Source organism: Balaenoptera borealis (assembly GCF_965194805.1).
Source record: "Balaenoptera borealis genome assembly, chromosome: 11".
Taxonomy (NCBI): domain Eukaryota; kingdom Metazoa; phylum Chordata; class Mammalia; order Artiodactyla; family Balaenopteridae; genus Balaenoptera; species Balaenoptera borealis.
This window is the reverse complement of record NC_138868.1, coordinates 83091000-83107643: the sequence shown is the minus strand read 5'-3', so window position 1 is coordinate 83107643 and position 16644 is coordinate 83091000.

The following is a 16644-nucleotide window of genomic DNA, read 5'->3' as shown; positions in this document are numbered from 1 at the left end:
AGGAAATGAGACTGATATTTGGATAATTTCCCTTTCTCCTTTATAACATGATTTACAAAACTGCAATGAAGTTTGACCAGTTTGCCTTTATGTGCTAAATAGTTTACACTAGTATATATTTCATTATGCTATATTTGTGGATCTATTATTATATGTTAAATGCTTCTTTGAAATTATGGGGTTTTTTTCTGTGAAATAAAATAATGTTGGTAAATCAACCAAAGAAAATAGACTATATTTATTCTATGTTTACAACATTCTGCTTCAAGTTTTACATTACTTGAATGTTTTCTTGAAGTGTCTGACAATGACATAATATGGATGCATTTGTTTTTGCAGATATCTTGCTGCATGGATATAAGCTCATTGCTACTTTGTACTTTAAGAAAACAGGACTGCTTAAATTGCCATTTTATTATGGAATAATTGCCAGTATTTTCTGGAACTAGGAGGGAAAAATGGATAAAGATTCAAAGCAGTGTATTGTATATATAATAAATGTAATGCAAACCATTCAATATCTCCCCCCATTACATGGAAACTCAATTGTAACTTAAATGTATATTTTGATTATTAAAAACATATACATAGCTTTTAATAGTATCAATCATTTCAACTCATTTATTAACATAATTAGCATGCAGCTTTTGAAACTATTCATTTGCTTTGAGTTTCATCACAGTCTTAAAGAACAAACCAAGCATTAACTGCTGATATCAACTAAATCTTTAGGAAAACAGACGCATGGTATCAATGAAGACTGGAATTAGCATTATTAATTGAGAAAAGGGGAAACTTGCACTCTCACTTTTCAGTTGAAAGAATTGGCCCATATAGAATTTAGTTGAAAACACTGTATTTTTAAATTATTTTTATTGATAAGCTGTCTTACATATGTTAAATTAAAATTTCTATTTTTTGTTATCAAAAATTGCTAATGTTTAATAACTGAAAATAAAGCTTGGGTCACTAGCAGGGAATTTTCATACACATGAAAAACATGAAATCACATCATACAGACTTTGTCACTGTCAGTGTGTGAATATTCCTATAAAATAAGCGCTTTAGGATTTTTTTTATTGGGGTACAGTTGCTTTAAAATGTTGTGCTAGTTTCTGCTGTACAGTGAAGTGAATCAGCTATATGTATACATATATCCCCTCTTTTTAGGATTTCCTTCCCATTTAGGTCACCACAGAGCACTGAGTGGAGTTCCCTGTGCTATACAGTAGGTTCTCATTAGTTATCTATTTTATACATAGTACTGTATATATGTCAATCTCAATCTCCTAATTCATCCCACCCCCTTTCTCCCCTTGGTATCCATACATTTGTTCTCTGCAGATGGACCTAGAGTCTGTCATACAGAGTGAAGTAAGTCAGAAAGAGAAAAACAAATATCTTATATTAATGCATATATGTGGAATCTAGAAAAATGGTACAGATGAACCTATTTACAAAGCAAAAATAGAGACACAAACACTTTAGGATTTTGCATAATCTAGTTTTTATTCTCCACAACAAGATATTTAATGATTTTTCATAATTTAATTATATTTAGGCTGATAGGATATGAGCTTCCTGCAATCTTGATAGAATTTGCCAATTTTCAGGCATGGTTACTTATTTATTAGCTTTTCTGAGAGCAAATTTCTCAAATTTGGTGTTTAAGACATCCAGTTCTATTCAATTATATCATTAAAGATTTATTACTTATTGAAACGGTAAATGCTAGGATAAAGCATATTCCTTACACTGAAAAAAAGAATTAGATTTTTTTTCCTGAGTTCTTACGAATTTATCTCCCTAAATTTTTCTCTTCTTATTTTCAGACAACAGAATATTTTTAAATAAATTTTAATGACTTCTGAGATATATCTGCATCTGTTTTATATTAAAATTATATATTCAAGAGCATAATACAGATACGTTCATTTATCAGTTTATTTATATTTTCTCTGCATTCAAATACTTGTTGACAGACTGAATGAACAAATCAATTACTGGCTGACATGATTTTTATATTCATGTTTAAACTTATTATATTTCACCTTTGATAATTTTAACAACAGGTTCATTAATTATAAAGTAATTCAGAAGAGGCTGAATGTTCATGAGCAAAATGAATGTGTGCTCAGTGAAAACACGTATTTATAGAAAACCTTGTACCAATCATTATGTTACCATGTGCATTTTCTTTTTCCTAAAATGTTTACTAAGATTGTACAAGAAAATAATAGTACCATCTAATCAGTTTCTCTGAACTGAACTGCATCTTGGAATCCTAAATTTGTTTTATTGCTAGATTTCAACTTCCACTGTTAGATAATTAGTTCCTTCCATACTATCCTTGAAACATTAAACATTTCTCATGTTTAACCACCTCCACACTGTCCCAGTCCTAGTTCAAAACATCATTTCTCAGTCAGAATTTTAAAACAGACTCTGTACTCTTCTCCCTTTCTTTAATCTTATCACTTTCCAATACATCTGAATTCTATATCAAAGTGACTTTTCTAAACAAACTTTATTCACTTGCTCAAATTCTTTATTCACATTCTAATACTTACAGAATTATATCTTACTTCCTTAACATGATATGCAACATCTTGTATACTTGGTGAGCTTTATTTTTCATTATTCTCTGCTTTCAATAAATGGTTTGTTGTTACCTAAACCCACTGTTTAATTTCATGTACCTATTTCATGTTTCCACTATCTAGGATGATTTTTCTCTTAATATTTATCTGGAAACCTATTGCTTATGCTTTAAAATTCATGCAAGTATATTAAGTCTTCTGGAATGGTGGAATGAGGACCATGGCAAATCCTCTCCCCCCAAAAGCAACAATTAAAATCCCCAAGTTACCAGATTACCAAAAATAATTAACTAAAGGCATACAACAAATTAAAAATATATGCAAGAAAAATGACTCAATCTTGGTAATGACAGCAGGATGTGTGGTGCTTTAACTTGTAACTGCACAATTCTGTCAGGGTTCATTTTGTCTGAGTCTCCATGGAGAACACCCACTCCCAGGGGCATTGTCAAAAACAATAACAATCGGTTGCAAATAATGGGGGGAAAGCATCATCTCAGCTGACTAATAATGTGATGTTAGTTGGAGCAAGAAAGGGATCAGCAAAAAACTTAAAAGGGAGATCTAGGGAAAAGCTTCAATGCGTTCCTAGTAATCTAGAAGGCTGTGTGTATGTGCAGGGTTATGTTTATGTACAGGGCTGAATACATGTCCAGGAAATAAGGGAGATGATCACAGTTAATCATACCTAGCAGACCATGAGACACTTTACAAGGAGAAAGGAAAAGTCAAAGCTAACAACTGAACTGCCTAAACTTTGAATGTGTTCCACAATGCATACACAGATTCCCTCAGCAAATAGTGGAAACATCACTGGCTTATAATGTTTAAAGTAAAAGTTTTTCCCAATCACTAAGTGACCACTGAGCTCTACTTAGGAAACTGTATCTAAAAAAAAATAATAATAAAGAATTTTTAAAAGTAGTCAGAGATTTTAGTGTTTGTATACTGTAGGGAAAACATTTTCTACAGAACTAGTCCAGGCAAGTCACTAACAAACAATCAAACTAAAACAACAAATGAGGCACATCAGAATCCTGAGTTGTTACAATAACTTACCTAAAATGTCCAGTCTTTACCTAAAATTATGAAACATACAGGGAAAAAGGAAACTGGCCTATAGGGAGAAAAAAGCAATCAATATAAAAAGTTTCTGGCTTTCAGTCAACTATTATAAATATCTTCAAATAACAAAAGGAAAATAATTGTAAATAATTAAAACAATTTAGAATACCAAAGACCCACCAAGTATAGAATAAACAAAGAGATATGAATTATTAAAAATAGAAATTATGAGGTTACAAAGAACAGCAACTGAAAATGAAAAATTCACTAGATTGTCTTTACTGCACGTTTGAGTTGGCAGAAGAAAGAATCAGGGAATGTAAAGATAAGTCAATAGAGATTATCCAATCTGCACAACAGAATAAATAATGAATGAAGAAAAAAAATGAACAGATTCTGAGAGATCTGTGAGATACCATTACCATGCCAATATACACATAATAGGAACACCAAAAAGAGGAGAGAGAAAGGGGCAGAAAAAATATCAGAAAGATAATAACCAACAACATCCCATATTTGGTGAAAAATATTAATTTATATAACTAAGAAGCTTAATGCAATCCAAGAAGGATAAACTCAAAGAGTTCCACAACTATACCCACTATGATCAAATTATCAAAGACAAAGAGAAAATCTTGGGTGAAGCAAGAAAAAAAATGACCCATCACATGCAAGGGAACCACAATAAGATTGGTAGCTGCCTTCTCATCATCCACAATGGGTGCTAGAACCAATGAGATGATATTTTTAAGGTGCTGGAAAAAAATTTAAAAAAGAAAACTGCTTACCAACCAAAATAAAGATATTCCCAGATAAACAAAGATTGGGAAAGTTTGTTGCTTGCAGACTTGCCTTACAAGATACACTAAAGGAAGTCCTGCAAGCTGATATGTAGTAACTCAAATAAACACAAAGAAATAAAGTACTAATGAAGATAATTACACAGATAAACATAAAAAACAGTATTTTACTCTTAACTGATTTAAAAGGCAGCTACATAAAACACTGTAACATAGTATTGTTGGGCTTAAAACATAAAACTGCCATTTGTCTCACAATGATAACATAGAAGAGGGGCAGGGAAGTGAGGAAAGTTTCTATATACTATTTAAATTAAGTTAGCATTCAGCAGATATAGATTTTTAAAAATTACAATGTATTTTTCAATTTCAAGAACAACCTAAGAGATGCTAAGAAAATGAGAAAATAATTCAAAAAAGTAAAGTGAAAACAAAAAGCAATTAAAAAGACACACTAGAAAATATCTATGTAACATAAAAAAAAGGCAGTGGAGGAAGAACAGAGGAACAAAAAAGAGATGAAAAGAAAATTGATAGAGAAATGATATGTAAATCCAATAATGTCATTAATTACATTAAATATAAAATGATTAAATACTGCAATCAAAAGGTAGAGCTTATCAGACTGGAAAAAAAAACATATATAATATATATATTATATATATATTATATATATAATAATATAAACATATATAATATATATATTATATTATATATATTATATATATAATAATATATATATATTATAAAATATACACATTGTGTATGTATGTGTTTAAGTGTCAAGAAACAAATAGATTAAAATTAAAGGAATGAAAAAACATACCATGCAAACAGTAGCCATAAGAGACCTGGAGTGGTTACACTAATATCAGACAAAATAGATTTTAAGACAAAAAGGTGTTACTAGGAATAGACGCATTTTATAATGGTAAATGGGTCAGTTCATCATGAAGATAACATAATTATAAACATACATAAACTGAACATAGAGCCCCAAAAAACATGAAACAAAAAATTAGCAGCATTAAAGAAGAAATAGACAATTCATCAACAGTAGTTGCAGACATCAGTACTCCACTCTCAATAACTGATAAAATAACAACTAGAAAATAAGCAAGAATATGAAGGACTTGAACAATACTGTTAAACAACTTGATCTAATTTGTATCTATAGAAAACTTTACTCACCAACATCAGAATTTACTCTTCTCAAGTGCATATGGAACATTTTTTCAGATTATATCATATGTTAGGCCATAAAACAAGTGTTAATAAATTTTGAAGGATTAAACTCATGAAAAGCATGTTCTTTGACAAAAATGGAATTAATTAAATTAGAATCCATTCACATAATTAAATTAGAAATCAATAACACAGATGTTTGGAAATTAAACAATACTTGTGATACTTGTGATGCAAGGTGATTTTGAAGGTTAAATCAATATGTATATAAAATAATCTTGCCCCACTAATTAACTTATTTATTAATTTATTCCACAAATATTATTGATTGTCCATTATTTGTCAGATGCTGTGTTGAGCATTGGGAATACAATATGATAAAAATAGATACATTACCTAGTATAACATATATTACACCCCAAATTAAATTCTCACAAGCTGTATAACTGCAGAAGTTTCCTTGGAAGAATGTGGAAAGAACACAAAGTAGGGACTTCCCTGGTGGTGCAGTGGTTAAGAATCCATCTGCCAATGCAGGGGACATGGGTTCAGTCCCTGGTCCAGGAAGATCTCACATGCCGTGGAGCAACTAAACCCATGCACCACAACTACTGAGCCCGTGTGCCACAACTACTGAAAGCTGTGCACATTTGTTGTGCTTTACAACAAAGAAAAGCCACTGCAATGAGAAGCCCGCCGTTCGCTGCAACTAGAGAAAGCCTGTGTGCAGCAACGAAGACCCAACGCAGCCAAAATAAATAAATAAATAAACACAAAGTAGGTAGTGGTAGGAAAGGAGTGAGTACATGTCAATTAAAGCTTCTTAGAGGAAACTGAGGTCTGAAGAATGAGAAGAGATTGGAATAATTGGAGCAATGTCAAGAAAACTATTCCAGGTAAAGGGAATAAGATACATGGTGAATTTCTCACAGAAACAAGTATGACACATCCAAAGAACTGAATTCATAGTACACACTTACTGTATATCTGTGGTGATGAGAATAGTGGGGAAAAGATACTACAGAGAACAGATTCTTGAGAGATTTACAAGACATGTTAAGGAGTTTGTATTTTACTGTAACAGCAAAGGGAAAGTTTGGGGATATTAAGCAGAAAAATAATATTATATTTCCATGCTAAAGGATCATTCAAACTTATTAGAGAACATATGAGAGATGTGCAAGACCAGAGATAGTCATGGGTAATCCAGGTGACATCTGACAGCTGTGCTGCTGGAACTTGCTCATACTGGATCATGAGAGGGGATTGTTACATTGTTTAATTGTATAATTTCAATTCTTCTCATGTGAGCTATCCAAGAAGAGATTTCTTTCAGGCAGCATCATATGGATTCAGAGCTTAGAAAACAGAGCTGAAGTAGAGAAAGCATATAGATGTAAACTGAAGCTATAAGAGTGAATGACATCACTCAAGGAGTGTATGTAAGGTGAAAAGATGAGAGGAAATCCTAAGTAACCACAGCATTTAAGGTATTGTCATATAAGGAAAGCGGAAAACTGTGGCCAGAGAAAAAGGGGGAAAACCATGAGAAAGTCATATCACAAAAACAAATGTTTTAAGAAGGAGCAAGAGCTTGATAAATACAGGTGACCTAATCACAATAATTACCTATTTATGCACTTCCATTAGTTAACTGGTAGAATCAATTTATGCACTAATCAACTTGTCCATTTGTCCTTTCTCTTTGTCATTTGCTTGCTTAACATCTTCTCTCAAATCTGGTAACCTATGGCATTTCAGCATATTCAAGGAAAAGCTCCTCTGATTATATGTACATACTATTGTGACAATACTATAAAATGAATAGTCATTTGTAGTCTAAAAGTGTGCATTAAATCCTTTGAAAACTCTACCTCAAATAGATTGAGATTGTGTGAATTTTTAATTTTCAAAAAATTTAATTAAATTTGTCTAACAACCACAGTTAATTTAATATATATTCAGTACAAAAGTTATCAGTATGTTGTATGATCTCAAGGTCAAAACACTATTTTATTCAAGTAAGGAAACTATATAGAACTAGCTACTTGTAGTGGTTTATATTTTTATTAACCAGAGTCAGACTCAATGTCAAACTGGACAATGAGACAATAGAGCTTCTAAAGATTATACCTATCATGGTATTTTTTCCTTCAACAGAGTACTTATAAATAAAATTCATCATTATTTGTTTTGTATTGCCATATATGACATACAACTGTAAATTAATGACTGATTTCCTTTTAGTCAACTATTTTAAGTTTAATTCCCAGTAACAATATATCGTTGACCAAAAAAAGCAACTGTAGAAAAATGTTTACAAAAATTAACAAAACAATACTGATCATTTTCTTTGGGCACATATGTATGTTTGTGAGGAGAAAAAAATCTAAAGGTGTATATAACTAACCTAATATTAGAAGTGACTTCTAGGCAGTTGAGGTAGAGGGAAAGGAGAACTGGATTGGAAAAGCAGTGTTCTAGGGAGATTTAAATGCATTTGTCTTTTAAATTGGAAAAGGTAAATGCATTCATGTGTTATTTCTACAACTGTCATTAATTTTTAAAATTAAATTTATTATGACAGTGATAGACCATGTGCATCCAAGGTGTCAAGACATTTAAGACACTGTTGTTTCTAGCTCATTCTTATAGAAAAGGGAGTAAGGCAAGGTCCTTTATTTTCATTTCTATCAAGGCACACACTACATTTGTAGGTGTTTTCTCTTTAAGTGACACTTTAGCTTTTACTATTTGTCAGTCTTTAGAACAACCTTAGATATTTAAGCTTAGTACTATAACAATTTTACAGAGGCGGAAGCTTAGAGAAATGCATGAATTAGCAGCAAAGCTTGGTTTACATACCATTTTTTTCTTTTTTTACTTTGGTTAACTAAGAGTGTCCTTAAAAGCAGAAATTTTATCTACCAAAGAAATTCATGAATGGATAAATCACGCTTAGTAAAGTGCTATGGATATAGTTGGCATTCAATAGTTTCTTACAACTGAATTGGTGTTGAATTAACTATATCAGTACATCATTTGAGTAATTTTTCTTTTATTCCCTGAGAGCAAAGACAAAAAAAATGTTGTGTTGTGATCATGCTTTTAGTTCACAGAGTCCAAGATTGTTTGCACTAAAGTGAAATTCACAATTAATCACCTTCCTGAATGACTTTATTTTGGAGATGAAGGGCTGAGATCAAAAGTGAAGGAACTAATTTCAATGATAATGATAATAGTTCCTCTTATTCAGTGTGCATCCAGCCACTTTATTTGAGTTGTGGTTGATTCTTTCAATAATCAAGCAAGGCAGGTACTACTTTTTTTTCTTCCTCAAGCAAATAATAAGACTAAGAGAAGTTTAATAAATTACTGAAAGCTTTGACCTTTAGTTCTGGGAAAACTTCACTTCTTCTAGAGGTCCTGTCCTTTCCTGACTACCTTAAAGACCTCTCCCCTCAAGTCTGTCTTAGGACATTTCCCCAATTTGTTTTTATTTTAACATTTATCGCTATCTATTCTCCTTTTGCTTAGCATTTGTATTCCCATTTAGAAAATGTATAAACTTTATGAGAGAAGGAAACTTCCTGTTTAGGGTTTTACTCATGCCTTTAGGGAGAAGGAACTCTGCAATTGTTAAATTGTTTTCTCCACTGTCAAATTTCTTGCCCTTAAACTTAGACTGTCTCTATCTTACTCAGATGCTGTACCAATTCAAGTACATGCATGAAAAATAACAATAAGAAAATATGTTCAATGTTGGTCCCATTAGGCACTTGATGCATTTTTACAGAAATGGAAGTTATGATATTTGGAAATATGATCTCAAACATTTTTAGATTTATCATTAAGCACTCAACAACTCTCAAAATGGATGTTTCCACTGCTCATTTATGAAAAATTTAGCAATGTTTAGAAATGGCATTTGAAATTTTAGATCTATTATGCTATTTTCTATTTTACCAATTTGAAGATATCATAATATTTGTGACTGTAAAATGAACAAAAGTATCAAGAAATTGAAATTTCCTCTCTTAATATTGTTCTATCTTGACATTTTTCCTTGCTTTGAAATTTGGGCTGCCATTGTGCATTTATATTGCATTTTTCTTTTCATCTGAGCAAAAATGGTTTGTGTTTGTATCTTGAGAATAACAAGTAGCTTGTTCATACTTTTAGAAACTCTACTCTTCTATTTTTTGTAGAAAAATATAATATCTCATTAGCAGAATATCACTGAGATCCTGTACCAGATAAATAGTCCTGATTTTAGTTTTAAAGTGTGATGAATCTACTATGATATAGTTGTGATACTGAAAAATCAACAAATTGTAATTCACTTGTGCAAGTTTTTATGAGTACTGGGAAGGTCTTAAATCACTGGAATACATCACAAACTACAGTAGCATATACAAGAATAAGGCTATGTTTTTTGTTGCTGTTGGTGCATTATTTTGCTACTGAGCTGTTTGAGATGTTGGTTCCACATGATCAGATCCTTTTGATATAGTTATACCCTAAAAGTGACAGAAAAACCCTGTCTACATTAACTTTCAAGAGGCACAGAATCTTTTTAAACATAAACTATCTAATATACACAGAAAGCACCAGCTGCAATAGCTATTTTTAAAGCATACAATTAATTTTAGTTTTCCCTAAACAATCCTGGTAAGAACTTGAATATATGTTGTAGATGCCCAATAAGGAGTTCTAAGAACTTCAGTGTGCTAAGTAAAAATGGAAAATACATAGAACAGATTTAATTATAAAAAGAGGACAATTTGACTTCTTTGGACACTCTAGGAACAATGATCACAAGAAAAACACTGTGGATAATTGTGATAGATGCCAAAATTTATTCTCCATTTAACATTTTAAGCAACACTTTGGAGATCTTATTAAAACTATCTGTGTTATAAGAAAATTATACATTTATTTTACAGTAAGGACAGATCATTATTTATTTATTGCAAAATTGTAGACAACTTTCCTCCTTGGCTCAAGGACATCATGCGGCTGGGGGACTGGCAATGAGATCTTGTTACAATAAGGAACCCTAGCCTAGAAGTGCTATCCTTTCCTGATGGGCCTGAAGCTGTCTTTCTCTACCTGAGTTACCAGGCAGCTGGCTGAGGGATGGGGGAAAAGCAAGAAGGAGGATTCTGAAGCAAAAAGCACTCAATTAGAAAGCCTCAGAAAGAGAAAAACAAATACCGTATCCTAACACATATATATGGAATCTAAAAAAAAAAACCGAAAACCAAAAATGGTTCTGAAGAACCTAGGGGCAGGACAGGAATAAAGAAGCAGACATAGAGAATGGACTTGAGGACACAGGGAGGGGGAAGGGTAAGCTGGGACGAAGTGAGAGAGGGGCACGGACATATACACACTACCAAATGTAAAATAGATAGCTAGTGGGAAGCAGCCATATAACACAGGGAGATCAGCTTGGTGCTTTGTGACCACCTAGAGGGGTGGGATAGGGAGGGTGGGAGGGAGACACAAGAGGGAGGAGATATGGAGATATATGTATATGTATAGCTGATTCACTTTGTTATAAAGCAGAAACTAACACATCATGTAAAGCAATTATACGCTAATAAAGATGTTAAAAAAAAAAAAAGAAAGTCTTTTTGTCCCTGTGGGTCTGAAGTTACCCTCCTCTGCCTAGATATTAGCAACCTGCAACACCAGTACTTGCCTAGGAATCACTTATGTTCATGGGTTGGAGACTCCATTTCACCATCAAGAGGCACCAGCTTTCCCAGACTGGGCAAACTCTCTTTACTCCTGAAGCAGCACCAGGAGGGAACAATGGGAACTCCAGTGGCATGAGATAAACCAAAAAGACCAACATAGTAGCACAAAGGCTCTAAAAAATAGCTCACAAAAGAAGGCCAATACCTGTTTGTTACAGGTAAACAGGGTAACTGTCTGCTAAAATAACAACAACAAGAACAAAATTAAATAGGACTCTGAGTTTCCCAACATAATAGCTAAAATGTCCAGAATAAAAAAAAAAAAAAAAAATTTACTCATCATACCAAGAATCAGGAAAACAATTTAAATGAGAAGAGACAACTAAGAGACACAAACATTGGGGTGTTGGAATTATGTACAAAGGATTACAAAGTAACTATATGCAAAGAATTATAAAGTTATCATGAAAATAATCCAAATAGCTAAAATTCTTATTAAACAAATTTTAAAAAATAGAAAACTTCGACAAATAATTAGAAGCTATAGTAAAGAGTCAAATGAATATTATAAAACTGAAAAATATAATAACATAAATTAGTAAAAACTTGTTAGATGAACTACAGAGTTGAGTGACAGTGAAAGTAATAAGTGAACTGAAGGACAAGTTAAATGAATTTACTTGGTTTGAACCAAAAATAAATGAACAGACCCTTAGGGATCTAATAACAAAAGATCCAACATTTATATCATTGGATCCTAGAAGGAAAGGATACAAAAAGTGGGACTGAAAGAGTATTTTAAAAAATAAAGGCTGAGCATTTTTCACATTTGCAAAAGACATAGACCTAAAAATTGAGGAAGCTGTGAAAATGAAAACATGAAAAACAACCCCTCAAATTCCACCCCAAGATACATTATAATTAAACTTCTGAAACCTAAAGCCAATGAAAAAGCCTTGAAAGTAGCCAGGGATAAATGACACATTACCTCTAGGGGAACACCTATTCAAATGACAGCATAATTCTTACCTAAAACCATGGAAACCTGAATGAAGTATCACAATATTTTCCAAGTGCTGAAAAAGAACTACCCATCATTATTTCTATGTGAAGTGAATGGAATGAAGGGGAAATAGACACATTTATCAATAATTTATTTGATTACAAATGGTCTAAATATACCACATAAAAGGCATAGATTGGAAGAGAAGATACAAATATGGCACAACTATATTCTTAAAAGAAACTTGATTCGAATTCAATTACATAGATTCATTGAGAGTAAATAGGTGGAAAAATGCACCAGGCAAACATTAATTTAAAAAATAAGGAGGGTTATATTATTATCTGATAAAATAGGCTTCTGAGGAAAGAAAATTTCTAGAAACAAAGGGAAATTGCATAATGATAAAAGGATTAATCAAGTCAGAAAACATGACAATTCTAAATTTATATAAACCAAACGAGAGTCTCAAAGTACAAGAAGCAAAAATGAATAGATCCAAAAGGAGAAATATACAAATCTGTAATTATAGTTAGAAATTTCAGCATCTCTCATTAAAAACTCAAAGAGCTGGAAGAAGTGGAAAATCAGGAAGAATATAGATGATCTGAATAACACAATTAACCAATGGGATATAACTAACATAATAAACATTCCACCCAAATCAGCAAAATAAACATTTTTTTTCAAATGCCCACAAACATTCATCAAGATAGAACATATCCTTAACCATAGAAGCACCTTTGAAATATTTAAAAGGATCAACATAGCTCAAAGCATATTCCCTGACCATAATGGGATAAAACTAGAATTTAATAACATAAAAACAAAAGGAATATCTCTGTACAGGTAGGAATTAAACATTCCATTCCTAAATAAACCACACATCCAAGAGAATGACTGAGGAAATAAAAAATAGAATTAAATGAAAGAGAAAAACAATATACCAAAATGAGAGGGAAATACACAGCACTAAAAGCTTACCTTAGGAGAAAAGAAAATATCTCAAGTCAATAATCTACTTTTCTAACTCAAATAAGGATTAAAAAAGAACAAAGAAAACCCATAACAAGCAGAAAGAAGGGCAATCAAAAGGCAGAAGTCAATAAAATTAAAAACAGGAAAATGACAGATAAAATCAATGAAGCAAAAAACTAGTCCTTAATACAAAATCAAGAAAGTTGACAGAGGGGAGAGATCAAGATGGCAAAATAGAAGGAACTGGAGCTCACCTCCTCCTGCAAATACAACAAAAATACATCTAGACATATAACTGTTCTCACAGAATGCCTACTGAACACTGGCAGAATATCTCATACAACCAAAGCTGCAAGAAATGTCACCATGTAACTGGGTAGGACAAAAGAAAAAAAAAAAGGAATCAGGGTGGGACCTGTGCCCCTAGGAGGGAGCTGTGAAGGAAGAAAGGTCCCCTCACCCTGGGAGACCCCTTCACCAGTGGGGAGATCAGTTGAGACAGAAAGTGAGCTTCAGAGTCTCAAAGGAGAGTGCAGAATCTGGCTTGTAGCAAGCAGAACGGACAGAAAACAGCACAGATAGTCCTAGCCACCCTACTGCACTCCACGGCCTGAGATGCACATGTGCTGTTGCACACAGAGGCTGATTGTTGAAACTCAGGTTTCAATGGACAGACCTGGGGAGAGGAATAAGGTTGGCTTTATGGAGACAGCCTGAAGGGGCTGAAGAGTGGCCCAGGTTGCAGCTAGGAGTGTGTGAAAGATGGAGACCAAGGCTGCCATAGGAGCCCCACCATTAACACATACATTAAAGGAGGGACAGGACCCAGCCACAGCAGTCTTATTTTGGTGTGCCTCTACCAGCTCTGAGAGCACACAAACACAGGTGGTTGACCACATGCTGAAGGAGGCAAGGTTACAATCTGAGCCAATCCCCAAGGAGCACATGCCTTTGGAAGCTGGGCTAAAATCAGAGCAGCTTTGTGACTTTGGTTGATTTATGCCACAATTGTAAGCTCAGTGTCTGCAGGACATCCCAGAAGATTACTTGTGTTTCCCTGGTTGGGATGGGTACTGAGTTAACAGCTGCAGGCTTGTGGGTACATGAACAAAGAGGCAGAGCCAGAGACTTTACTAGTGGCTTTGTGAGCATAGCACCTGAGGGATATCTGGAATGATTGCCTGCATTCTCACAGGTGAGGCAGGGCTGAGGACAATGCCAACAACAGTATACTATGTGAGCATGCACAACAGGTAACAGATGACATCACAGAGTGCAGTTCCTGGTGGACACCTCCTGTGGAGGAATATTCAGTGGTTCCTCTCCCAGCAGAAGTACTCCAGTCCTGACTACTCCACACCATAGCTCAGAAACAGATCTGGGGGCTTCTACTCTAACAGCTGGAGAGGAGACCCTGCTCCCAACAGGGGTGTGACAGCCACAGAGCAAAGAGAAGAGTGTGTTCAACATTCAGTGCAGGCTCTGGTCACAACAATATCAGCCACACAACTTATGAAGGGGAGAATAGCCAGCACACACTGAGAAAAGAGACAACAGTCACCATAATAAAAACAGCCCTCACACCAAAAATATTGGACTCAGTCTACACAGGGAGGTTCCCACATAAAAAGAGCCCTTCAAGACCACAATAGATAACTCTTTCTGCTAAATTCGTAGAATCAGAGAAATATAAGTAAAATGAAGAAGCAGAGGAACCACTCCTAATTAAAAGATAAATAGAAATCCCCTGAAAGAACAATGAAACCAGATCCCAAATTCAAAAAGGAAGTAAGAAAAATACTGAAGGAATTAAGAAAGGCTATTGATGGAAATGCAGATCACTATTAAAAAAAACAAACAAACAAACTAGAAACTATCAAGAAGAGCCAATTATAATTAGATAACTCATTTGCTGAGACAAAAGCTGACCTAAAGGCTGTAAGTAGCAAACTAAATAATGCAGAAAAATGAATTAGTGATCTGGAAGATAGAATAATAGAAATCATCCAATCAGGACAGCAGACAGAAAGCCAAATGAAGAAAAAAATGAAAGCAATATAAAGGACTTATGGGATAATATAAAGCACGCCAATCTATGCATAACAGAGATTCCAAAAGGGGAAGAAAGAGAAGAGGGGGTCAAAAATGTATTTGAAGAAATTATGGATGAAAATTTTCCAAACCTAAAGAAGAAAACAGATATCCATGTACAGGAAGCCCAAAGGATCCCAAACAAGATGAACCCAAACATACCTACACCATGACATATCATAATTAAAATGACAAAAGTTAAAGAGAGGATTTTAAAGGAAGCAAGAGTAAAACAAAGAGTTAGTTACAAAGGGACTCCCATAAGGCTATAAGCTATTTTCACTACAGAAACAGTCCAGGACAGAATGGAGTGGCAAGATATATTCAAAGCCCTGAAATGAAAAACCTGCAACCTAGGATATTCTACCCAGCAAGGTTATCATTTAGAATAGAAAGAGAATTTTTCAGACAAGTGAAAACTAAAAGAAAAGAGCAGTATGGAACCTATCCTAAAAGAAATGTTGAAAATTCTTCTCTAAATGGAAAAGAAGCAAGAATTTATAAGAAAGAGAAAATTGCAATTGGAAAATAAATCACTTAAGTCAGTACATAGATTACATTTTTTTATGAAAGTGATGATAACTACAATGAACAGTAGAAGGATAAATGTGAAGATGTAAAAAGGACAACAAAATTGGAAAGTGTGGGAGAGGGGAGTAAAAAGTGTAGATTTTTTTTTTTAGAACCTATATGACTACCAGTCTAAAGCAAGCAGATATAGGAAAGGGTTAACATACTTGAAAAACAAGGTAACCACAAATCAAAAACATACAGTAGAGTCACAAAAACCAAAAAGAAGAGTACTCAAGCATAACACAAAAGGGAACCTTCAAACCACAAAAGGAAAATTAAAAAGAAAAAGAAAAGAACAAAGAAGAAATACAAAATCAACTGGAAAACATGGTGTAAAATGGCAATAAATACATATATATCAATAATTACCTTAAATTTCAATGGACTAAATACTCCAATCAAAAGACATAGAGTGGCAGATTAGATAATAAAACAAGAGCTTACAATAAACTGCCTAAAAGAGACCCACTTTAGGGCAAAGGACACACATAGTTTGAAAGTTAGGGGATTGGAGAAGTTATTTCATGCAAATGGAAATGAAAGTGGGGGTAACAATACTCATATCATAGACTTTAAAACAAAGGCCATTAAAAAAGATAAAGAAGGACACTATGCAATGATAAAGAGATCAATACAAAAAGAGG